Below are 24753 nucleotides of genomic sequence, written 5' to 3' on the forward strand. Positions count from 1 at the left end.
CTAAAGGACCCATCTCCTACTACTATCATCTTACAGGCTAGGATTTCAACATATGAATGAACAGAAACATTCGGACCATAGCAAGTATTAATTGGTGTGTGTGTGTTCGTGTGTGTCTTAGAAATGGGTTCTTGATCTGTTGCTCAGGCTGGAGTGCAGTGGCACCATCATGGCTCATTGCAGCCTTGAACTCCTGAGTTCCAGTGATCTTCCCACCTCAGTATCCAAGTAGCTGGAACTACAAGCGTACACTACCATGCCCAGATAATATTTTTATTTTTGGTAGAGATGGGGTCTCATTATGTTGCTCAGGTTGGTCCTGACCTTCTGGCCTCAAGTAATTCTCCTACCTCAGCCTCCCAAACTGCTGGGATTATAGGTGTGAGCTACCACACCCGACCAAGTATAATTTTAGTTGTCTGTTTTCTGTTGATGTTTAGAGCATTATTTTTTAAGCTTTCCATCAAATCAGGTAATGGTTTGGGAAAACTATGTGCATAAATATTGAAATGATTTAGACTTGGGACTAAATTCCCATCTTGCCTAAGTTGAGTTACCCTTAACAGGGAACTGGCTCCAGATATCCAGAGGAATCCCCATAATGTGGGAAGCAGCTGCCTGCTGGGGTTCAGAAGCAATTGCCTCAAAGAGCCGGTGAATACAAGGTATTTCAAAGGACCAGATGCAAAGAGGGTTGAAACTAAAATTACTAGTACCTACTCTCTGCCAGACCCTGTGTGAGGCCTCTTATGTGAGTAATCTCCATTTATTTTCTTCATCTATGCAGAGCCAGAACTTTTGAATAATTTTATTCTTCCGTCTTCAGCAGGGGAGAGTAAAATGCACCAAGGCAACCAAAGCTTTTCTAATCACACCACGTGGGAGAGGCTCCCAGGCTGCCTTATGGGGTTGCTGTAACGACCCAAATCTGATACTGTAGACTAATTAGCCAAACAAGGGGGAACAACTGATTTCCTCTCTGATCTGTGAATTGAAGAAAGTTTCTTTTATCACCGCCATGTAATATGAATTTATATCCTCCAGAAAGTTTTTAGATATGGCTTGTGCATAAAGCCGATTCAGAAGACCACCTCCCAACCCCCAAAACTAGATGCTGTATCACCACTGCATTTCCCAGGGATGCACTTGGAAAACCTGGCACTTTATATAATTTTTTACCAAATTCTAGAGGGAAGAAAAAAGGACCTGGGGGTCTTTCTGACAATGTAATCATTTTCAGATGCAGAATTGAGGCTCAGGGAGTTTAAGCAGCCTGCCCAGGCTTGCACAGCCATTGGTGACAAACCCTGGACTGGAATTCAGTGTTTTAAAAATTCATACGACTGTCATTTTCACCAGGACCAGCATAAGTACTAAATCCACTTACATCATAATTAACTAGCCTACTGGGATTTTTCATTAACTAAGCTCAAGTTTTTCAGTTCCAAAATGGGAACACCTAATCTAGTTACTTATAATTGTTGTTGAATTGCATTTTTAGGCATTTTTGTCTTCCCTTAAATGAATAAAAGATGAAGAAAGTACCATGACAAATTTTGTGGAGAACATTTAAAGGTATTTCTATGGAATAATAGATGTTTTTTGCAAGTTATTGTGACATCTTGAACATATAAAGGAGTGCACAAAATGTAATTCAATTTTTTTCTCTATGTGTGTATTTATTCAGACTGGATAATACAGCCATAGAAAAATAGGTGCTCCTAAAAGATTCTCTAGTTCAGACTTTTTACAATTTAACTCTCAAAAGTCAATTTTTTATAAGAGATTGCAATGTCTAGTCTTTATGCATAATTTAGTCTGGCAGAATAAAGGAGGAAAACATACCCTTTTTCATTGAAAATTGACATCCTTTGGGGATCAAAAAGTAAAGAAAACATTTTAAAAGATTCCCACAAAGGAATAGAAATTAAGAATCCCGCCCAGCAGTGTAGACTCATATTGTGGTTAATAGGGAGTTTACTGCCACCAAGTGGTTTGTTAAATCTGTTTAATTCTGTAGCTGGTGTTTCACAAATCCTTTTTCAAAGTGTCTTGTTAGATAGAGCAAGTCAGCCAGCCAGTGGTACCGCTTCTCAAACTTCATTACACAATAAGATAATGTAGGAACCCCTTTAAAATTATTGATGCCTGGCTCCCACGCCCAGGCAGTCTTGTTAATTGGTATGGAGTGTGACTGGGTCATTTAGATATTGATTTTTCTTTTTAGAGATGGGAGTCTCACTAGGTTGCCCAGGCTGGACTCAAACTTCTGGGCTCCAGCCATCCTCCTCCTGCCTCAGCCTCCCAATTAGTAACATTTTTAAAAGCTCTCCAGGTGATTCTAATCTGTAATAAAGGTTGAGAACCTCTATCATCAAGAATTATAGATTATCACCCGACAGATACTGAACAGAGAAGAAAACACAGAATGGCAGAACGTGATGATGGTGCTGATCCGGGAGCCATTGTTACCCTAAGGTGCTTATCGCATTTAACCCAGAGCCCCTAATAGTTCTATCAATGTCAACTGAACACCTTTACCAGAAGCTTTCAGACTATTTAGTGTGTTTGGGTACTTGAGGAGTCGGTACGTGCCGTGATTAAGAGCAAAGAATTGGAGCCAGATACGTGAAGGACCCAACCACTGCCCTACCCTAAGCAAAGTTCCTAGCTAACTGCGTGACTGTGGGCAAATTCTGTGGCATTCCTACACCCTGTTTTGTGGTTTTTTTCATTGTTTAAAAGGAAAGCTAAGTTAATTCCTGTGTCTTAGTCTGCTAGGGCTGCCAAAACAAAATACCACTGACTGGGTAGATGACAGAAACCACAGAAATGGATCTTCTCACAGTTCCAGAGGCTAGAAGTCTAAGATCAAGGTGTCAGCAGGTCTGGTTTCTTTTGAGGCCTTTTTCCTTGGCTTATAGATGACTGCTTTCTCACTGTGTCCTCACATTGTCTTTCCTGTGTGTGTGCATGTCCCTGGTATCTATGTGCACCTAAATTTCCTCTTGTTATAAGGACATCAGTCAGATTGGATTAGAGCCTATCCTAATGGCCTCATTTTGACTTAATTACTTTTTAAAAGCCCTATTGTCAAATACAGTCACATTCTGAGTTATTAGGGAGTTAGGGCTTCAACATATGAATTTGGGGGTGGAGAACAAAATTCAGCCCATAATAGCCTGTTTCTAATATTTAAAGAAAATTAAAAGCAACCCTGCAAATAAATCACTTAGCAAAGTATCTGGCAGATAATTAGTACTCAGTAAACGAGGAAACTTTCTAGGATGATGGAAATGTCCTATGTCTTCACTGTAGTGGTAGTTACATGCATCAAAACTCATTGAATTATGCACTTAAAATGTGTATTTGATTGTGTGTATATTATAACTCATGCTGATTTTAAAATATTAAATTATTACTTACCAATTTCTCCATGTCAAAGACTTCCTACAAAAACATTTAAAACTTTAAAGGTATAAGAAACCAGTCAGCCTGAATCAGTGACTAATTACCCCCAAAAGATCCCAAAGAAAAAGTAGGATTATCCTAGAATACAGAGCTGAGAAGTCATGCCTGAAGTCTAGGCATCTTTTAATAGTCCCATGCAAAACAAAATTACCCAACAAGAAGAATTTCCTGGGAATACGTCATGCCCTCAAGGAATTTCAAGAGGTGTAGTTTTTCATAAGAAGCAGAACTCCTAGCATGCGACTTTGTTATTAATGAAGGACCCCAAGTATTTAAATTCACTGCTTGTCTTAAGTGCCAGTTATTCTAGAGACTTAGTACAAACAGTCTTACAAACTTCCATTTGAAACAAAAATTTAAAATATTGAAAAAAATTATATTCCTCAGCAGACTCTGAGTAGCATCCAAGTCAAATTATGGTGGAGATCACATGTGGAGATCATATGTCCTGAGGGATTCAAATTTCAGCCTTGGCTTCCTAAGTCTACGTTTGTCCTTGAGATAATTCCCAAGGTGATGTTGATAAAGACTTAGGAAACTTCAGAAGTGGAGCTCTGCTAACTATAATACCAGGAGGGAAATTACCGGGAGAGTTTTAAGTCTTTCTTTTAAAAAATCCCCATTAAAGGATTTCTTCCAGCCATGATTTTGTGTGAAAACACAAATATATATGCACACATAAATGCATACACCTATACATAATAGCCCTCTACAATACTTTGCATACCACCTAAAGGTCTTTCTTATCAAATGAATTAGATGTTGTTTGAGTAAATGAATGAATCAACACGAAAGCAGCATTAAGAGAAGTGCAGGGACCCATTGGACAGCAGGTTGACTGTAGGTAATAATTGTGTATTATACACTTAAAAATAAAGAGAAGTACAAAGTCAGTGTGATGTCTTCAAGCCCATAATCCCAGCACTTTGGGAGGCCAAAGAGGCCGAAGACAGGAGGATTGCTTGAGCCCAGGAGTGCAAGACCAGCCTGGGCAACACAGCAAGGCCTTGTCTCTACAAAAAAATAGAAAAATTAGTTGGGTGTGATGGCGTGTTCCTGTAGTCCCGGCTACTCAGGAGGCTTAGGTGGGAGGGTCACTTAAGTCTAGGAGGTCGAGGCTGCAATGAACTATGATGGTGCCACTGCACTCCAGCCTAGATGACAGAGCGAGATCCTGTCTCAAAAAAGAAGAACAGCTGCAATTTTATGATAAACATGCAACTTTAAGACTAGGGATTGACCGGGCGCGGTGGCTTACGCCTGTAATCCCAGCACTTTGGGAGGCAGAGGCGGGCGGATCACGAGGTCAGGAGATCGAGACCATCCTGGCTAACAGGATGAAAACCCATCTCTACTAAAAATACAAAAACATTAGCCGGGCGTGGTGGCAGGCGCCTGTAGTCCCAGCTACTCGGGAGGCTGAGGCCGGAGAGTGGCGTGAACCCGGGAGGCGGAGCTTGCAGTGAGCGGAGATCCTGTCACTGCACTCCAGCCTGGGTGACAGAGGGAGACTCCGTCTCAAACTAGTAATTGACCGAATCACAATAAGCAGGGAGTCACATGTTTGACTACTTCCTTAGGGAAATTTCACTGAGCTTAATTGAGCAAAGAACAATTCACGAATTAGGCAGCCCCCAAACCAGAGTAGGCACAGAGAGACTCCAGCGCAGCCACATGGTGGAAGATTTACAGGCAGAAAAAGGAAAGTGATGTACAGAAAACGGAAGTGAGGTACAGAAGCAGCCAGGTCAGTTAGGGCTCCTCATTTGCCTTATGCAACCTTGTGGCAGGCCAGCTCTCCCTGACGAACACACAAACAGGCTTGCAGGACAGTCACACAGACAGGCCTACATAGCACTTCAGTTACACAGACACATTTTCACACAGCTGCCTTAACATTGAGCAAATAGTTAAACTTAGCGAAATCGGTGCCCAGACATCAGAGCTAGAAATGAAACATATGGTCAGTAGGAGCCTTGCGTGGGCTTCTCCCTAACCTGGAGCAAACCAAAATAATAGAGACAGTCTTTCATTCCTAGTGCCATGATCCCTCTCGGGTCAATGAAATCTGAGACAGTCAAGGTAACAGAGGCAGCTGTTTGAATACATTCCTTGGAGAGTCTAAGGCAGCTCTCTGGATCAAGCAGTAAAGGAGATAAGATAGAAGTAATCACTCTGGTACCACAGTACACAGGCCTTGAAGGTACTGGAGCCCTTTTAATTAGACTTAGTAAGCATTAGTTTGCCTCTGACCTTCTAGTTGAAACAAAATTAGTTACCAATAGCCTTAGGCGAATGCTACACTGCACATAGACACATAACCCCAACCTATATAAGCACTAAGAAAATCGTAACACTTTGAGTTGGTCAGGTGGAATTATCTCTGGCCTTCTCCCTGCATCCAGTTATAGCCATAAATTTCCTTCTTTCCTAGTTTGTCTGCGTCTCCTCATTAGACCTTGAGAAAACGCAGCCAGACCCGGCTTGGTTCTGGGAACAACCTCAGTTTGAACAGTTGACCATCTTTAATTGGCACAAGAGCAGGCTACTATCTGCTTACACAACCAGTCAGGTTACAGTTCGCTAGGTACTGAGAAACTTTTAGGTTGGACTTAAAATATGTAAGGATGCAGTTTTAGGCTAAACCTAATTTAACAAAAGTTAATTAGAAAGGAAGAATATGTTCTGATGTCCCACTACATACTAGGGTGACCATTGTCAACAATGAGGTATTGCATATCTCAAGATAGCTAGAGGAGAGGATTCGAATGCTCCCACTACAAAGAAATCATAAATTTTTGAGGTGATGGATATGGTAATTACCCTGATTTGATCGTTACACAGTGTATACATGTATTGAAACATCACACTGTACTCCATAAATATGTACAATGATTATATGTCAATTAAAAATGAAAATAACTTTTTCAAAAATGTAAGAACATACTTTGTGTAGAGTGATGCTCAGTAGATGATTGCTGACTGTAAATCGCAAGCCCAGGTTAGGTGCTGTCAATAGTTCAGAGCGCTCCACCCCTCACTGCACTACATTCCAAGGACAGTGTCCAGCACTGAGCAGCGGTTCAAGCAGCATTTGTGAAGTTCAGTTAGTAGCACAGTGGATTGATATCTGAACATTTTGGCTATAAAGACATTAATGCCTGGATAGTGACCTGATGGCTCCCTGTGGCACCAATAAGAGAATCTTCACCAATAAAGTAGTACTTTGAGGGCCTGGGGTCTTTCTGAGCCAGCAGTCAAAGACAAAACCAGGTACAAATACAGCATTAGAATAGCTAATCTTTCCTTTCTGCTAAAGTTGCACATGCCTCACAGTTTCATAAATTGTGCATGAAATTCCTCCATCTTTCATACGTGGCCAGGTCTGTCACTGGCAGGTGCCTCAGCCACCCTTGGAACACAGCCTGCAGCAGTGTGACTAGTGCCTTAAAGTCCCAATCTTCCTCCAGAGCATTGTGAAACTAGTTCCTGAAGTTCCCAAGCCACTGGTATTGCTCTGGAAGATGCTCTGCTGAAGATCAAGGGAAGGTCTTGTGAACAACTTGTAATATACTAAACAAATTCCCAAGCAGCACGGCAGGAATGCAGTAAAAAAAAAAAAAAATACAGAATTACCTGCAGCCCCACTTAAATCTCAACATTCCTTTCCACCGAGGATTCAGAGGCAGACAATCTGTCAGCACCTTAAGAAAGTCTGGTTTAATAAACTTTCAGTGAAAATCCATAGTAAACCTGTGCTAAAACAAGTGAGATTTTAAAATATTCTCAAAGTACTTAAACAAAATATTAATAAAGGTAAGCCCCTTTCCCCATAAGCTGTGAGTCCCAGGTGAAAAACAAAGATGCATCATCTTACCAAAAGATTGTATTAAATTTGATCCAGGGTTTGCAAGTGCATTTTCAAGTTTAGCTTCATTGTTGGCTAAGCAGGCATTTGTTTCCACTCAATTTCACACAAATTTGTTAATTTAACTGTTAATCTTATAAATTAATATTGCATAGATTTTTACACTATGGGCTTTAATTCATAGTTCATAGTTTAATTCACATAGGACATTGTGTTCACCTGCGTGGGATTCCATAACAAAATACCACAAGCTGGGTGGTTTAAACATTTATTTCCTCAGTGTTCTGGAGGCCAGAAGTCCAAGGTCAAGGTGCCGGCAGGGCTGGTTGCTGGTGCAGCCTCTCTTCCTGCCTTGCAGAAGGCTACGTTCTCTCTGTGTCCACGCATGACCTCTTCTCTGTGTGGGAGAGGGAGAAAGATCTCTGGCGTCTCTTCCTCTTCTTATTAGGTTGCAGTCCCATTGGTTTAGGGTGCCACTCTTATGATCTCATGTAACCTCAATTACTCCTGCAAAGGCCCTATCTTTAAATATAGTTGCATTGGGGATAAGGGAATCAACACGTTAATTTTAGGGGGACTCAAAACAGACATCTAATATCTATGTCAATTTTCTTCTTGACAAAAATTACAAGCTTAGATTTCTCACATAAAATTCATTATTCCAGTGGTGTATAAATGGGTTTTAGGCCAGGACAATCTATCAGCCATTCATGTATTGCCATTTACTTTGGGGCAAAATCTATCTGGAAAAAAACATAAGGTTGTTTTCAGGTGTTACTGCCTTTTACTCATCAGTCTTTGCTGGGGAATTGGTTATGGATGAGGATGCGTGACCTCAAAATATGATCAATTATTGATAAGCAGCCAGAGCATGTGCCTTAACACCTCTCAGAAGATCACGGAGGATGTGCTCCTGAAAGACATCATTTCTCGTGGCAACAAATAAGAGATTATCTTGAACTCCCCTCCCTCTTTTTAACTTGTTCCTACACGATTTAATACTACTTTTCAATGCTCTGGTTCCACATCCTCCTGCTATTGAGATTTTTTTAAAGTTAGTTGTCCTCTCTAAATTGAGACATAGTTTTATGGATACATAGATATACTCTAAACAAACAACAGATTCTTTATGATGCTTAGGCCACATAGAATGTCTTCAGAATCAAACTCACCAACTTTGCTAAATGCTGTACAGTTTAAATCTAATGATTTCTATCTAATGAATCAATTGGCCTATATCTAATGAGTAATTCTATACTGCAGGTCAGTTACATAAGGGTACAATTTGCACTTAATTAATCATGGAGAATTCATCGGAAAGTAAATAGATATTTTAGTGAGTTTTTCCATGGCTATGATGAGTTAATTTAATGCCTGTTTAAATAAATACTTAAAATAATGTTGATTATGCTCTATGGTATCTACTATAAGACTTTCACCCACAAACTTGTCTTGTGTGTTGAAGCAGACACAGGTTTTCTGAAGAAAATCTGGGCTCTATTCATCTGTATTCCTCAGCCCACTCAGCCCTGAGTCCTTTATTTTCATGAAAGGATCCTCCCATTGCCTTGTCTGGCCTGTTGTCATGCATATTAAACTGTGAACTTCCAACCAAGCATAGACCCCTAAGCCCTATCCACTCTCACCAGAGAATTTAACCCTAGAACTCTCCGCTGCCCCATTCTCACATGCTACTCTTTTAAGAGATAAAGAACATGAAGAATAGGTTGTCCACTGTTCCCACCTGTTCTAAATTGTGCTGTTATTTTTCAAGACAGATCATTAGAGAACTGGATACATGGGCCTCTCTGCTTTGGTTATGATAGAACAGCTTTTACTGGGCCCCGCTTTTATTGATTTTTTAGGTTTTCAGACTTATCTCCTAACTAAGACTGAGTTTCTTTAAGAAACGTGTGGCTGGGCGCGGTGGCTCACGCCTGTAATCCCAGCACTTTGGGAGGCCCACGTCGGCGGATCATGAGATCAGGAGATCGAGCGGTGAAACCCCATCTCTACTAAAAATACAAAAAGTTATCCAGGCGTGGTGACGCGCGCCTGTACTCCCAGCTACTCGGGAGGCTGAGACAGGAGAATGGTGTGAACCCAGGAGGTGGAGCTTGCAGTGAGCCGAGATCTCGCAAGGCTCCGTCTCAGAAAAAAAAAAAAAGAAAAGAAATGCGTTGTGTCCTCTTTGTATACCCAGTCCTCTTACCAGCACTTAGCACAGTGCGTTGTACAAACCAGGCACTCAATGCAATATCCCTTGACTTAACTTACTTTGGGTTTCAGTTGCCCAGTGGTGTTATATAAAGAGCATTTGGCCATGAACTAGAGGACCTGAGTTCTAGACCTCACCCTTCAGTGACCAGCAGCGCTAGCTTAGGCAAGGGCTTGCCTGTCCTCTCCTTGGCCTGTTTCCAATTTTGAAAAATAATACTAAATGATCTTTAATGTTTCTTTTTGTTGACTATTTTTTTAGTATCCCCGGCATCAGCTAACCACCAACCACTACTTTAAATCAATAATTTAAAGTTCCTAAGCGAGGCACAAAAGGCAAATAAAATGTTTGTACTCATTTGTGTGGACTAAACAAATTGATCTCATGGAGGTGTTGAATAGAATGGTGATTACCAGAGGCTGGGAAGGGATGAGGAGAAGGTGGTTAATGGATACAAACATACAGCTAGGTAGAAGGAAAAAAGTTCTGGTATTCGCTAGCATAATAGGGGGACTATAGTTACAAATAATTTATTACGCATGTAAAAATAGCTAGAAGAGAACATTTGGGATGTTCCCAACACAAAGAAATGATTAATTTGGGGGAGTGATAGGTATCCCAATTACCAAGTTTTGATAATTATACATTGTATGAATCAAAATATTATATGCACCTCATGTAGATGTACAACTACTATGTATCCATAAATTCAAATTTCTTTTGAAATTAGTATTTGTATTAGAAATTAGTATTAATACACGAATTTCTTTTGAAAAAGCAGTTTATCTTTTTAATAATACTCCAAAATTTTAACATTTATTTGAAAGAGGACAAAGCTGAATTTTAGCCTTGAAATGATCAACAATACAAAATTAATGAGCTTCAAGTTTATGAAAAGTCACTATTTTAAAAAGGATTGAGATGTTTGACGACCTTGAAATTGAGTTTAGTCCATCTCTGTTGTGTTTTTACATTCATTCTTACTCTTGACATTTTTCAATTGGAGGTGGAAGTTACAAATGGTCCAAAAAATAGATTTTTTTACCTCATTTATCTTTAAGAAATGGCAGGTGCCATATTTTGAATCAATAATAAGATAGGTTTCAGCTAAAGAAATCACAAGGGTAAATTGACAAGCAGTTTTGCATTTTACATAGCTGACATTATGAACAGTTTCTAAGAAAAACAGCACATTAGTAAGACTAAACCTTTTCCTAAATCCAAAGGTCACTCATCATTTACCAATCTTTCATACCTTCAATTTGACTCTAAAATGCCATGAGATCTGTGAGTGCCGTTGAAAGATTACAAAGTTCTCACTTCACCTCCTTGGACTATTTATTTCAGAACAAACTATACAGAGCAGCCTTCCCCCTCCCTGACTTCATGATCATATCGTTTGTAGGAACACAGATGAAACTGGAAGCCATCATTCTCATCAAGCTGACACAAGAACAGAAAACCAAACACCGCATGTTCCCACTCATAACTGGGAATTGAACCATGAGAACACATGGACACAGGGAGGGGAACATCACACACCGGGGCCTGTTGGGGGCTAGGGGGTAAAGGGAGGAAAAGTGTTAGGACAAATACCTAATTTGCATGCGGGTCTTAAAACCTAGATGACGGGGTGATAGGTATAGCAAACCACCATGGTACATGTAAACCTATGTAAAAACCTGCAAGTTCAGCACATGTATCCGACAACTTAAAGTAAAAAATTAAAAAAAAAAAAAGATTCCCTCTTCATGTGTTGATTTCTGTAGAATGCTTTGGACACACATATCAGGCACAGATACGCTAGTAAGGAAAAATTCATTGGACTTGTTCATTAGCAGCAAAGGAATTCATTTCATGGTGACCCCACTTTGTGTAGCAGCCCAGCATTACAGGAACTACAGCACACGAAAGCATTGTTTGCAAACACTGACTCCTCTGTCGGATCTCCATGCCCTTTCACCTGAGAGCCTGCTATGTATATGAGCCCAGCTATCACAACAGTTCTTGTATGATCCCCTTTTTAAGCTACACACCCCATTTTTTTAACCTCTTCCTCCTTTGTTCTGGTATCCATGTATTTTTCTTTCTGGTCATATTACTTGCATTACCTTTGTATTTTCCATTTCCCTCGTTAAAATAAGACACCTGAAATTAAACAGGTTTCCCAAGTTCTGGTTCAAGAAGTTGAGGGTAAAGTGAGAATATTCCTTTGCTCTGGACTCTATCATACTACCCCCAAATGACTTTTTCTGGTTTTTGCCTCTACATAACTGTGTGGCTCATATTGGAGATACGATCAACTAAAACCTCTGGCAATCTTTTTTGTTCACACGAACTTTGGTTAAACCAAGTCTCACCCATCCAACAGTTGAGCAGCCAACTTTTTTAACATGGGTTAAAGGAGTCATAGTTACCTGTACTTTATTTCATCTTCTTGACATTGGTCTAAAATTTTAGGCTTTGAAGGACTTTTTTCTTCTTTTTCTGACATTCACTATAAAAAAAATTTTCTTTCTAGCTATTTTAATTAGACATATTTGACAAGAACACCTGATTATTTATCTAAGTGATTGACAAAAATGCTAAAGAGAGCAGCACCAGATAGATCATCAGTACCTTGTCGTAAGTCTGCAGAACCTACTTTTCAAGTTGATCTATGTCTTAATCAAGATTCTTGGTGTTTCTCAACCAGCTATGAATTTACCCAAGTTATTATCATCCAGCTCACATTTCACAGTCTCATCCACAAGGCTGTTAAAAATGCTTTGACAAATATTGTGCTCAAACCATTCCCCTGCTCAAAGCTAATGAATTCTAGCAAATGAGTCTGGAATGTCTCGGTCTCATTGCTTCTATTAACCACTGTTTCTTGCCTTCAGTGACAAAAAATCCATGGGTGTCATAATCCTTCCTAGCATTTGGTCTGAGACTAGAGTCGGTTGTTTCTAAATTCCATTTTCCAAATACCAAAAAAAGTTAATGTTAGCCATTAACCGTAATTCTTTAAGGATTATGCTATAACAACATACTACCTAATATTTGTGTAATACTTTTTAAATACTTTATCACCTTTGGCTCTCACTAGGATGCCAAGAAAGTCCGTGCAATAAGGATTGAGGATACCTAAAGCATCCCCAAACATGGATATGATAGTACAAACTTGAGGGTGGAATTCAGAGGAGGACCCAGGAAGACTGATGAGTACCAAGCATGGAAGTGGAACCCAGCAGAGCCTTTTGGCAAGGTAGAGGATCTGAGATGGGGATGTTTGTAAAAGGAGGTAAGAAGTTAGAGATTATAGAGAGATAGAATTTTCTGGATTACATCGTTCTCTTGGAGAATTTAAACTGGAATCCAAATTTAAAATTAGCAGATAATAGAGAGCAAAGGTGGGTGTGTGAGAAGAGGGAATATGTAGGCTATTTAGGGCATATTAAGTACATGCTGGCTATAGTGGCTGAGAGCTCAGATTTGGGCAGAGTGTGGTAATGGACAGAATCTGTTGTAGATGATTTCACTGGACCTGGGGATAGTTTGAATCTGAGAGGTATATAGAAAAGAGAAATTAAAAATTGTAAACTTTAGGGCAGAGCGCCTGGAGGACTGAAGAGAACTGTGGCCACTTACAACCATCAGGAAGCCAGGGAGAGGCAAAGTTTCAGAAAAAAAGGAAGTGAGATCACTTTCAGCATTGACTCTTCTTCAATTATGCAAGAGGTATAAAAAATATAATTGAAAGCTTGGATAAAGAGAGAACAAAATAAAAACTAATGTGTGATCTGACACCTGAACACAAAATTATTATAATTTTTGTATATTTTCTGTAAGAACTTTGTAAGAGCTATAGTTGGCTTCCCTCGCATGCTATTATGTTACATTGTATTACATATAATATTGCACATATTTCCATGTAGTCACATGGAACTAAACCATTTTAAGAGTGTTTTAGTATTTATCAAGTCAATGTATCATATATTACCTAATTCCCTTTCTACTGGTCATTTAGATTCCTTTCCATTTGGGAAATCAGGAGCAATGAACATATTTATGCTTATGGTTTTCCAAAAATATATTTTTTAATTATTTTAAGATAGATTCCTAGAAGCAGAATTCTTGGGTCAATAGATTCCTAGAAGCAGAATTCTTGGGTCGATAAGTCTGAATATATTTCATGACTCTTAAGACATATTATTAATTTGCTTCCAAAAGAGGGTACCAATTTCTGTCTATTCTCACTGGCAGTGGTCAACACCTAAGTCTTGAATATTAATGGAACATTTATATTGAAATGTTATCTGGATAGTTTAGAGTGAGAGAAATTGGGACTAGAGATATAGTCTTAGGACTTTTTCACAGATAGATCATAAATGAAACAAACAGGTAAATTCTCCAAGAGAATGAATAAAATGGAGAATCATGTTGAAAGATGAACCTTAATGAAATATTTTTAACTTTCGTATTTTACAGACAAAGTGCACAGTTTAGTGGCTTGTCCAAGGTCTTATAAGTAATAGGTAATGAGGCTGAGTGGAAAGTAGGAAAGGGAAGGGAAAGTGGGTAATAAAAGAACAACGGGAATGCAGTGCCACAGAAGTTAAAGATGAAAACCTTGTGCAACAGAAGGTAACAACCTCACTGTGTCAAGCAGCAAATACATGTTTTTAACTGAGAAAGAAAGAGAAATTCTTGGATTTGGAAAGGGGGTGGTCTCTGGCTTCCTGACTCCTCTGATCATCTGGCACTGCAAACTGGTTTTACAGATAGCCTTGTAAACATTTACAAGCCCACAAACATTATAAGTTGCCTAGTTCTGCCCCAGGTTATAGTCACAGGCAGTAAAAGGTTTTAAAAATCAATATTCTTTTATGACTCTGACTGCCTAAAAGTTATTACTTACTAGCCCCAGGTTTGTGAACTATTGAAAAAGATACACTAATTAATTTAACAGCACATCCAGTAAAATATTTTCTTTTCATGCGTTTTGGTCTATGTCTTCACCCAGCACAGGGATGAAAAGAAAATTGGGCCAATAAAATGTAAGTTTGCAGTAGAGACCAAGACCACAGAATTCAGGACCAGTTTTTCTTTTTTCACAAGTACAATCATTTGGGTATTTTCACTCATGCCACTACGTGAGTGGGCAAGTCAAAGTACTCTGCACTTTACCGTAAAGATTCCAGGAACAGAAAAGTCAGTTCCTGGAAGTTCAGAGCAGGAAAGCAAACATGGCTGACATGAGAGTGAGTGCGAAGTAGAGGGAGAGCAGCTACTATCGCCTGCATGTGGCTATTTTTATGGTCTCCTGGCAGTGCTATGCCTCTGTCTTTGTAGCTCATGTTCACATTACACATTTCTTTAACTTTTACAATTCTTTGCATTTCCTCTTTAAAGTGATATTTCACTTTTGCTTAAATTGTAACCCAGGTATATTGATCACACCCTGCTGGGTGCTGAGAAAACTCCAAATTAGAAAAACAAAACAAAACAAAACATTTGTTGGGTAGGTGGGTAGAGAGAATACCAGATTAAACTATACACGAAGGATGAATGAGAGAACAAATACCAAAAGTGTTTCTCGTAAATGTCCACAAGGATGATGGATGAGTGGGAGAACTGTTTCATAGAGTGTAAAGGAAGAGATACCTCTGCTTTGTTTTTTGAATTGATGTGTTCTGGATTGCATGTTTCTTAGGAAAACAATTAGCATAAGCCTACACTCCCATTGGTCCTCGAATTTCTAGAGGTGTCTGTTGGGGATATAACTATGTCCTTACAACAGGGATAAGAGTGAAGGGACTTCCAGAAAGCAGTTCAGGCACATGACTGTGAGGTCAGAGCACTAGGCAAGTTTCCAGAGGTGGCAGCTCATGGATCCATCTTCCCTTCCACAGCTGCTTCACCACTTAGTGTACCCCACCATGTCTCTTTTAGACAGTTAGGGTATACAGTGTTATAGACCATCCATTAAGTAAATGCCCATTTCTCCTCCAAGCCATTGCTATCCAAGTCACAGGGACAGTTTTCCAAATGTATTCGTCGTGCCAAGAGAAACATACTCTTCAAGTGTCCTTCACGTTCTTCAGAAAATCAACTTTTCACTTTTTCTTTCTCAAGATAAAAAGCATGCCAAAGTAGGTCATTCCCTTACATAAGAAGGGGGTATTTTGTGTGTTCTGTTCTCCCACCATGGCTCGCTTTCACTTTCACCCCATTGCAAATGTTTGTAATCTGCAGAGAAGACCCCACCACGAAACGCAGCCCCTCAACTTGCTGTCTACAAGGCTGATGCATGGCGAGCCAGTGACTGGTTGGGAACTCTGGTATGCAGCAGACAGTGTGGCTGTCAGGGCTGACCTCCAGGAAGCGTGCTTGTTAAATTAAAGATTTCCCATGTATGCTTTGTCTTCTTTTCCTGCTGAACTCACGAAGACAATAGAGACCACGAATGGCCAGGCTTAGTTCAGAACCTTAGAACTTGATGATTCAATGGAAGATGAACTGCTTGAAACCAAGCGTCAATAATTAGGCTACTTAAAAATAATGCATTGTCTTCCCAGAGAATACGAAAATAAGATTTTGCAAATTTCCCTTCTATAGTGCTTCCCTTTCATATATTTTATAAGTAGAGCCTTAATCATTCTTCAAACTATAAAGTAAAATAAAATCCTAAGCTCCCAAAAACTGAACAGACCCCCCTCTTGGCCAAGAGGACCCCAGAAAAACCTTAAAAACATGACAGGAGGTCAGACATGCTTCATTATACCCCTTCCTTTTGGAGTTTAGACACAACCAACTAACATTAATATTAAAATAGAGATCATAAGGCTGACAGGACAGACTCTTTGAGGCAATAAGATGTGAAATTATAAACAGGACCGATGTGAAATTATAAAAAGGCCATGCCAGGCAAGGGTTAAGCCATGCACCCCTACACTTAGAGCATAAACTATGTTCTAATGGCCACAAACTTTTTCTATTTCTCTGGTAGCTAAACAAGCACTGGCGTCAAGATAAGCAATATTAAAACAATTATAACTCATCCGTTCCCAGACGCTGACTAACGCCCTTGTTCCATTAGCCAAAAGTACAGCTCTGACTGGACAAAAAACTGATTTCAGTGTCTTTCTCCTGATAAGAAGACCACCCACCACGGACTGCTCTTGGCCAGTTTACAGAGACTGTGCACTTGCCTTTCTTCGCGTCCTGAAAAGACCTTTTGATATATAAGGCCTAACTATAATGCATTTAAATGTTCAGTCGCCACCCTAAAGTGAACGTAGGTCATATGTTACATACATGTTTGTTCAATATACATGTGCCAAGATCACTTTCATGAATATTCATAGCTCCTCCTGTAACGTGTTGAATATGTATGTTTTGCCAACCAGTTCAACATAAAGCTCCTACCCCTCCCCTCTTCCTTCGAAGTGCTTGTTTCTGGTCTTGGCCTGAGGCACGCTTCCCAATCTGCAGGATGGCCACCTTGTAGGCTAAAACCCTTTACAAAAAATAAAGTCTCCTTCTCTCCTTTCCAAACTTATAACTGTGTGATTTTTTTTAAGTTAACAAAACTTAGAATCATTAGAGAAAGGGAAGGCCAGTTACTGAGAACACTTTCGATTAAGCCAGAGTCATGAGGCTATTCTTGAGGTTGAAGTTGTTAAAGAGATGATTAGCTCTTGAAACACATGGTCATTTGGGATACCTTTTGGGACTTGGAATTGAAATCCAGCTCGGAAATCCAGAACTGGGAGTAAAATATTTTAGGCCAAAAAAAAAAAAAAAATGAGTCTTTGCTCATCTTAAGTGGCAAAAAAGTGGGGAAAAGTTAAAAAGTTAGTCGTTGCACTTTAGAAAACCTGTTTACTTTCATATTTTACTTCTGAAACTTACAATGTGAGGGAATGGATTTTAATATTTCTTTTCAGGAAAAATACTTTCAATTCACAGAGTTTGGTTAAAATGATGCTTTTGAAATCTAAGTATTCACAGACTGCTTTTTAAGCAACTCTTTATGGTAGATATGCTGCTGGAGTCAATGACAGCACGTATAGGATAGGATGGCATTTGAGTCTTCACAGCACCTGATGCGAATTTCTGACACATTTATTCACATGCTAAAGGTCTCTGAGAAATTGTTAATTTAATTATCACTACATTTCTTTTTCATTTTTCTGGTTGAATACTCAGTGGTAGCAAGTTGGCAGACACTTATAAAAAATATCTATACTCAGAACATCTTAAAGAATTGCTGGCTGGGCGCAGTGGCTCAAGCCTGTAATCCCAGCAGTTTGGGAGGCCGAGATGGGCGAATCACGAGGTCAGGAGATCGAGACCATCCTGGCTAACGTGGTGAAACCCCGTCTCTACTAAAAATATAAAACATTAGCCGGGCATGGTGGTGGGCGCCTGTAGTCCCTGCTACTCGGGAGGCTGAGGCAGGAGAATGGCATGAACCTGGGAGGTGGAGCTTGCAGTGAGCCAAGATCTTGCCACTGCACTCCAGCCTGGGCAACAGAGCAAGACTCCGTCTCAAAAAAAAAAAAAAAATTGCTGTGAGATTTATGCTAGGTCACTTACTTGATCCTCATAGCTATGCTATGAAGTTGTGAAATTATTTTATGGCTGAATCTCTGTGGTTTACATTTATTAATTCAGTTCTACCAGCTATAATGTAAAGGTGAAAATCTGATGAGACGATTTTAGCTGTAAAAATGTGTAGTTTGAAATCTAAAAGCTTATAAAGTAAACGTTCTTATGGTGTATTCAACTAGTAGCTGTGAGTGTGGTCTGGATCACTGTGAGGAGCTGCACTCAGCTTCTACAGGGCATAATCTTCTGTTGAGGAATAATTCAAGTAGACTTCTCCAGGGCACCTGGTTTTATCCTGACTTCGGGTGTAGGTGCAGGTGGTGGTCTCAGGTGGCTCCAGGACATGGCATGATCTGTGGCTTACTGACCCTGGTCTGTCTGCTAGCAGGTAACACTGTCCCGCCACAAGTTAAGATGACAGGAGCACAGCAGTGTAGACAGGATCACCATGCACTTGTCTAAATCAGAGCTACTTAAATCTTGAGTCTCATGTGAATGAACTCAAAACTTCCCCTCAAAAGTGAATTAATGAACAGAGAAAGAAACCCTAAAAATACAGTTAAAAACAACTATGAAAGTTAATAGGCTGCTCTTGATCCCTGCTGGACCATGACCAGAAATGAATTAATGGCAGGGGCAGGCTCTCAGTTTAACATGTGAAAACATGACATGCTATGCAAATGAATCAAATTAGAAGTGAAAGAGGCAGTGCTGTCAACTGTTTATTCAGGCTGTATCAAAGCCCTTAAGAATGGGAAAGGTACCAGAAATAAATACGGCAAGTTGGTGAGAAGACATGCTTGGCTTGTTGGTTGTATGGTTCATTCAACAATGAGTTTGGGCATCTTCTGCCAACCATGGCCTAAACAAGCAGTAGCATACTCAAATGTCTGCGGTGGAAATTCTAGTGAAATGAAGAGTGTAAGTCCTCTTTAATGGAGAGTAGATTTCGGCTCATTGTATCTATTAAAGGAGTGTGAGTCGAGATGCCAGATCTTCTGGTTTTCCAAGAGAAGCCAAAAGACGAGAAGGGTTTTTTTGTTTTGTTTTGTTTTGTTTTTGTAAAATTTCTCAATGTTTGCAACTAAATAATTTGATTTTGTGGGCCAAGCTAAACGTAATCTGTTTAGTGGTGTGCCTTCTCTGGCTCAGGCAGTGTAAGCCTGATTGTGCTCTTAGTGCAGAGACAGGACATCAATATCTGTTATCCAAGCTCGAAAGCAATAATGCCTAGAGTCATGTAAATGCCAAAGACCCGAGGCAGGGGCGATGAGAGGAACAATGCACGCAGGAAGTGGCATTGATCTGGACCTGGGACACAGGTAGGATTTAGAGGTGGGTCAGTGCCTCCTGCCCAGAGTGGGGAAATACAGGTTGTTTATTTTGAGTAGCAAATAGTTCAGTGTGTTAGCAGCTGCAGGCTGTGGAAATCTTTCAAGTATGGAAAGAATAAACAAAAGCCCTCCCCATAATCTGCATGATCTCCCATAAACACGCAAAACCTCCCCAGGTGAATTATACAGTGTGGGTTTAAAAGAGAATATGGATTTTTCCCAGCTTTAGTGAGATGTGATTGACAAATAAAAAATGTATACATTTAAGGCATACTATGTGATGATTAAACGCATGTATACATCATGAAACGATTACCACAATCAAGCTAATTGACATATCCATTACCTCACATAGTTACCTTTCTGTGTGTGGTAAGAACACTTAACACCTACCCTCTTAGCAAATTTCAAGTATATAACACATTCACGCATCGCTTGATGATGGGAATATGTTCTGAGAAATGCATCATTAAGAGATTTCATTGTAGTGCGAACATCGTGGAGTGCACTTACACAAACCTGTGTGCGAAGCCTATGACACACCTAGGCTATGTAGTATGGCCTACTGCTCCTAGGCAACAAACCTGTATACCATGTTTCCGTACTTAATACCATAGGCAATTGTAACACAATGGTAAGTATTTGTGTATCTAAACATAGTTAAACTTAGAAAAGGTACAGTGAAAATGCTGTAAAAAAAAGACCAAAAAAAAGATACGCCTGTACAGGGCACTTAGCAAGAATGAAGTTTGCAGGGTTGAAGGTTGCTATGGGTGACTCAGTAAGGGAGTGGTAAGTCACTGTGGAGGCCTAGGCCAATACTATACACTACTGTAGGCTACAAACACTATATACTTAGGCTACCCTATATTTCTTTTTTTTTTTTTTTTTTTTTTGAGACGGAGTCTCACTCTGTCGCCCAGGCTGGATTGCAGTGGTGCAATCTCGGCTCACTGAAAGCTCCACCTCCCAGGTTCACGCCATTCTCCTGCCTCAGCCTCCCAAGTAGCAGGGACTACAGGCGCCTGCCACCTCGCCTGGCTAGTTTTTTGTATTTTTTAGTAGAGACGGGGTTTCACCATGCTAGCCAGGATGGTCTCGATCTCCTGACCTCGTGATCTGCCCGTCTTGGCCTCCCAAAGTGCTGGGATTACAGGCTTGAGCCATCGCGCCTGGCCTACACTATATTTCTTTAATGTTCTCTTCTTCAATAATAACCTTAGCTTACTGTAACTTTTTTACTGTATTAACTTTTAAATTTAAAAAAAATTTTTGACTCTTTTGTCATAACACTTAGCTTAAAACACATATTGTACAGCTGTCCAAAAGTATTTTCTTTCTTTATATCCTTATTTTATAAGCTTTTTTCTATTTTTTAATTTTGGGAACTTTTTTGTTAAAAACTAAAACACAAACACACACCTTAGCCTAGACATACACAGGGTCAAGATCATTAATATCGCTGTCTTCCACCTCCAAATCCTGTCCCACTGGAAGGTCTTCAGGGACAATAGCATGCATGGAGCTGTCACCTCCTATGATAACAACGCCTGCTTCTGGAATAGCTCCTGAAGGATCTGCCTGAGGCTGTTGTACAGTAAGCTTTTTTGTGTGTAGAAGCAGAACACTCCAAAATAATAAAAAGTATAATACAGTAAATATATAAACCAGTAACCTTGTCATTTATTATCATCATCAAATATTACGTTGTGTATGTGCTATACTTTCATGTAACTGGCAGTGCAGCAGGTTTGTTGACACTAGCATCATCTCAAACACATGAGCGATGTGTTGTCTATGACATTAGGACAGTTACAAGGTCAGTAGGTGATGGGAAATTTTCAGTTCCCTTATAATCCTATGAGAACTGCCATCATATATCTGGTCCATTGTTGATCAAAATGTTGTTATGCAGTGCATGACTGTACATTAATGTTAACTATAGTCACCATATTGTACCTCAGATCCCTAGAACAGATTTACACTGTCTAACTGAAACTACCCTCTGACAAACATCTCCCTACTTTCTCCACCTCCCAGCTCCTGGTAACCACCATTCTACACTGCATCCATGAGCTCAACTTTTTTAGATTCCACATATAATATATTATGCAGCATTTGTCTTTGTTTGGTTTATTTTATTCAACATAATGTCCTCCAGGTTCATCCACGTTGTCAGAGATGGCAGGATCAGGCCTGGTGCAGTGGTTCATGCCTGTAATTCCAGCACTTTGGGAGACTGAGGTGGGCAGATCACAAGGTCAGGAGTTCAAGAGCAGCCTGGCTAACATGGTGAAACCCTGTCTCTACTAAAAATACAAAAATTAACCAGGTGTGATGGCGCATACCTGTATTTGGATTTTCTCTCTTCTTTTCTTGGTTAATCTTGGTAATGATCTATCGATTTTATTTATCTTTTCAAAGAACCAACTTTTTGTTTCATTTATCTTTTGTATTTTTTTATTCACTTGCAAAGATTTTAATTAGAAAAGATTTTAATTTTTTTTTAAAGTGTTTTAAAAAACATTTAGCAGAATTATACTTTGTGGGCCATACAGGTTATTGGTTCAGATTAATGTAATCAGGCCTTATAAGGTTTGTTTTCTGTGTTCCATTCTAAAGAGCATAAATATTAAATGCCTCTAAAATACACTTCATTCAAAAATGGTTTAATTACAAAACACAATTTGAGCACAAAACAATGCATTATGGTGTCATGGATACAGGTTGGATACAGGTCTCATGGATACAGTTACAAAACACTGTAATGAAAAATTAACAGCCTCAAGTAGATAATACTGTACAACCCTTGCTCAACAAATGACATTTTAAACACAGGGAGAAAAGGCCCGAATGATGTCAATTAGTGTTGTTCTTTTAGGTATATTGAATATGATTAAAGAAGAAGTTTTCAAATTCTTAGTAGTGGTATTAAAATTAAGTTACTTTCTAAACTATATTAAAAACAGCACTAAGTCTTCAAAGAACTTAAGTTGTTAAAAAAAATTTTTGACTTCCCAGCTGGCAATATGACCAAAATATACAAGAATGCAAATCACAAGCGAGGGCACAGAGATGCCACTGAACGTTTCACATTTCGTATGGATCTAGGACGGTGCTCATTGGTACATACGTGTCATAAACTGGCCTTTCTTGGTTCAATGACACGTGTAGAAAATCATGATTCTTATAAGAATCTCTCATAAAGTCCAAGAACAAACCTATTCGACCAAAAAATCTAAACTGTGCACTTTTGTTTCTTAAAAAAAAAAAAAACAGTGTAAACCAGGTTTTTAACCTAATAAGAGAAAATCCATGTTTAAAAGTCTCAGAGCTGTATCCATCTTCCTGTTCAGCTGAACGGATGAAGCACAATAGCCACAATTTTGTTACAGACTAAAATCCCACAGGTAATTCCAACACCACCTGCTATTCTAGTAGGAAAGGCTACCAGGTGGTCTGGAGGGGTTATCCATTTTCTCCGGACAACAGCCACGGGGACAGAATAATACTTCCAAATGAGTGAGATCATCAGGGCAACCTGCAATACATAGAAAGTGACACTTGTCATCCATTTTATCTTGGCTAATTGAGTTGTCTGAGCTTTCACGTGGGCTTTGAGGTTATCCGTCATCTTGCTGATCTTTCTTTCTAGCATGGCATAGCTGACAAACTCCTCCATCATGTGGACCATGGAGAGTTCCTACCTGGACCTTGGAGAGATCCTGCGTGGATCTCCATTCTCATCTGTGACTCCTGCTCTGCATCTGCCTGCAGCACCCTGGACATGAATGATGAGAAGGACAGGAGGAGGAGCCTAAGAACATTGCACCCAAACAGGAAGCTGAGCACCAGCAACCACGCCCAGTGGTTGGCCACCGCTGAGCTCATCCTGGGATGCTCCTGGCTGCCCTGGGTCCGCTAAGGTGGTTTAATGCTCTATTTTTGTGTTTGTTGGACTCCTGCTGAGAGGTGGCGCTTTCTAGAGAGCATCAGCTGTGGTAGTATGGAGAGGAACTGGCAGTGGGCAGGGCCCTAGAACTTCCAAGAGTATATGCCATTTGTCTTCAGCTACCAAGGTGGATAGGGAAGGCCCATCAGGTAAGGTCAGGGCAGGGCGTGTCTGAGCTCAGACTTTCCTTGGATGGGTCTTGCTGCGGCTGCTGTAGGGGTTGGGGCTGAGGTTCCCAGGTCAATGGAGTTGTGTACCTGGGAGGATTATGGCTGTCTCTGCTTAGTCATGCGGGTTGTCAAGGAAGTGGAGAAAAGGCAGCAGTCACAGGTCTCACCCAGCTCCCACTCAAACCAAAGGGCCAGTCTCACTCCCACTGTGACCCTTCTAATAGCCCTGAGTCTGTTTCCAGGCAGTGGGCAGCAGGGCTTGGGAACTTGCCCCAGGCTACCCACTTCCCAGCTGCAAAAGATAAGGGCTTGGTTCTTCCCCCACCTGTGGAGTCTGTACACCGGATTTGTGCCCTCCCCTGAGTTCTGGCCAGGAGGCTTCTCGCCCGGTTCAAATTGCTACAAAGTTCAGCTAGAGACTTTCTTCTCCCTGTGGCATTTTTCCCTGCGCCTCTGGCTGTCCTCCTGAAGGATTGCTGTGTTGCCAGGCCTGAATGGCCTGCTTAGGGACCCAGAGAGCTCCCAGGGCCTTATCCTGCTGCTTCCTCTGCCCCTGTATTTCACTCTGCTCTCTAATTTTTTTTTTCCTAAGACAGAGTCTCGCTCTGTCGCCCAGGCTGGAGTACAGTGGTGAGATCTTGGCTCACTGCACCCTCAGCCTCCTGGGTTCAAGCAATTCTCCTGCCTCAGCCTCCTGAGTAGCTGGGATTATAGGCATGCACCACCATGCCTGGCTAATTTTTGTATTTTTAGTAGAGACAGGGTTTCACCATGTTGGTCAGGCTGATCTCAAACTCCTGGCCTCATGATCCGCCCACGTCAGTCTCCCAAAGTGCTGGGATTACAGGCATGAGCCACCATGCCCGGCCTACTCTCTGAATTGACTCAGCTCCAGGTAAGGTCAAAAACTTCTCCCACATACAGACCTTCAGTTTCCCCAGTGCAGGTGTGTGGAGCATCTCTTTTTTCTACTTCAGCCGTTGGGGCACTTACAGTATTTTGGGTGTCTCCCAGGTCCTGCAGGAGCAATTGACTTGTTTCAGAGGATCTGTGGGTGCTCTCAGGATTCCTGGTTTCAAGAACATGATTTCATTCTCATTGACTAATAGACTGGCTACCTGCAATAAAATTCAGTTTTAATTATT

The 24753-nt window shown here is 40.3% G+C and overlaps 1 pseudogene; it reads right to left on the minus strand.

Annotated features, from left to right (window-relative positions):
• Nucleotides 1-22144: 22144 nt before the first annotated feature.
• Nucleotides 22145-23465, minus strand: LOC102136446 (guided entry of tail-anchored proteins factor 1 pseudogene; annotated as a pseudogene).
• Nucleotides 23466-24753: the final 1288 nt, after the last annotated feature.

Source organism: Macaca fascicularis, chromosome 11 (genome assembly GCF_037993035.2).
Source record: "Macaca fascicularis isolate 582-1 chromosome 11, T2T-MFA8v1.1".
In the NCBI taxonomy this organism is placed as follows: domain Eukaryota; kingdom Metazoa; phylum Chordata; class Mammalia; order Primates; family Cercopithecidae; genus Macaca; species Macaca fascicularis.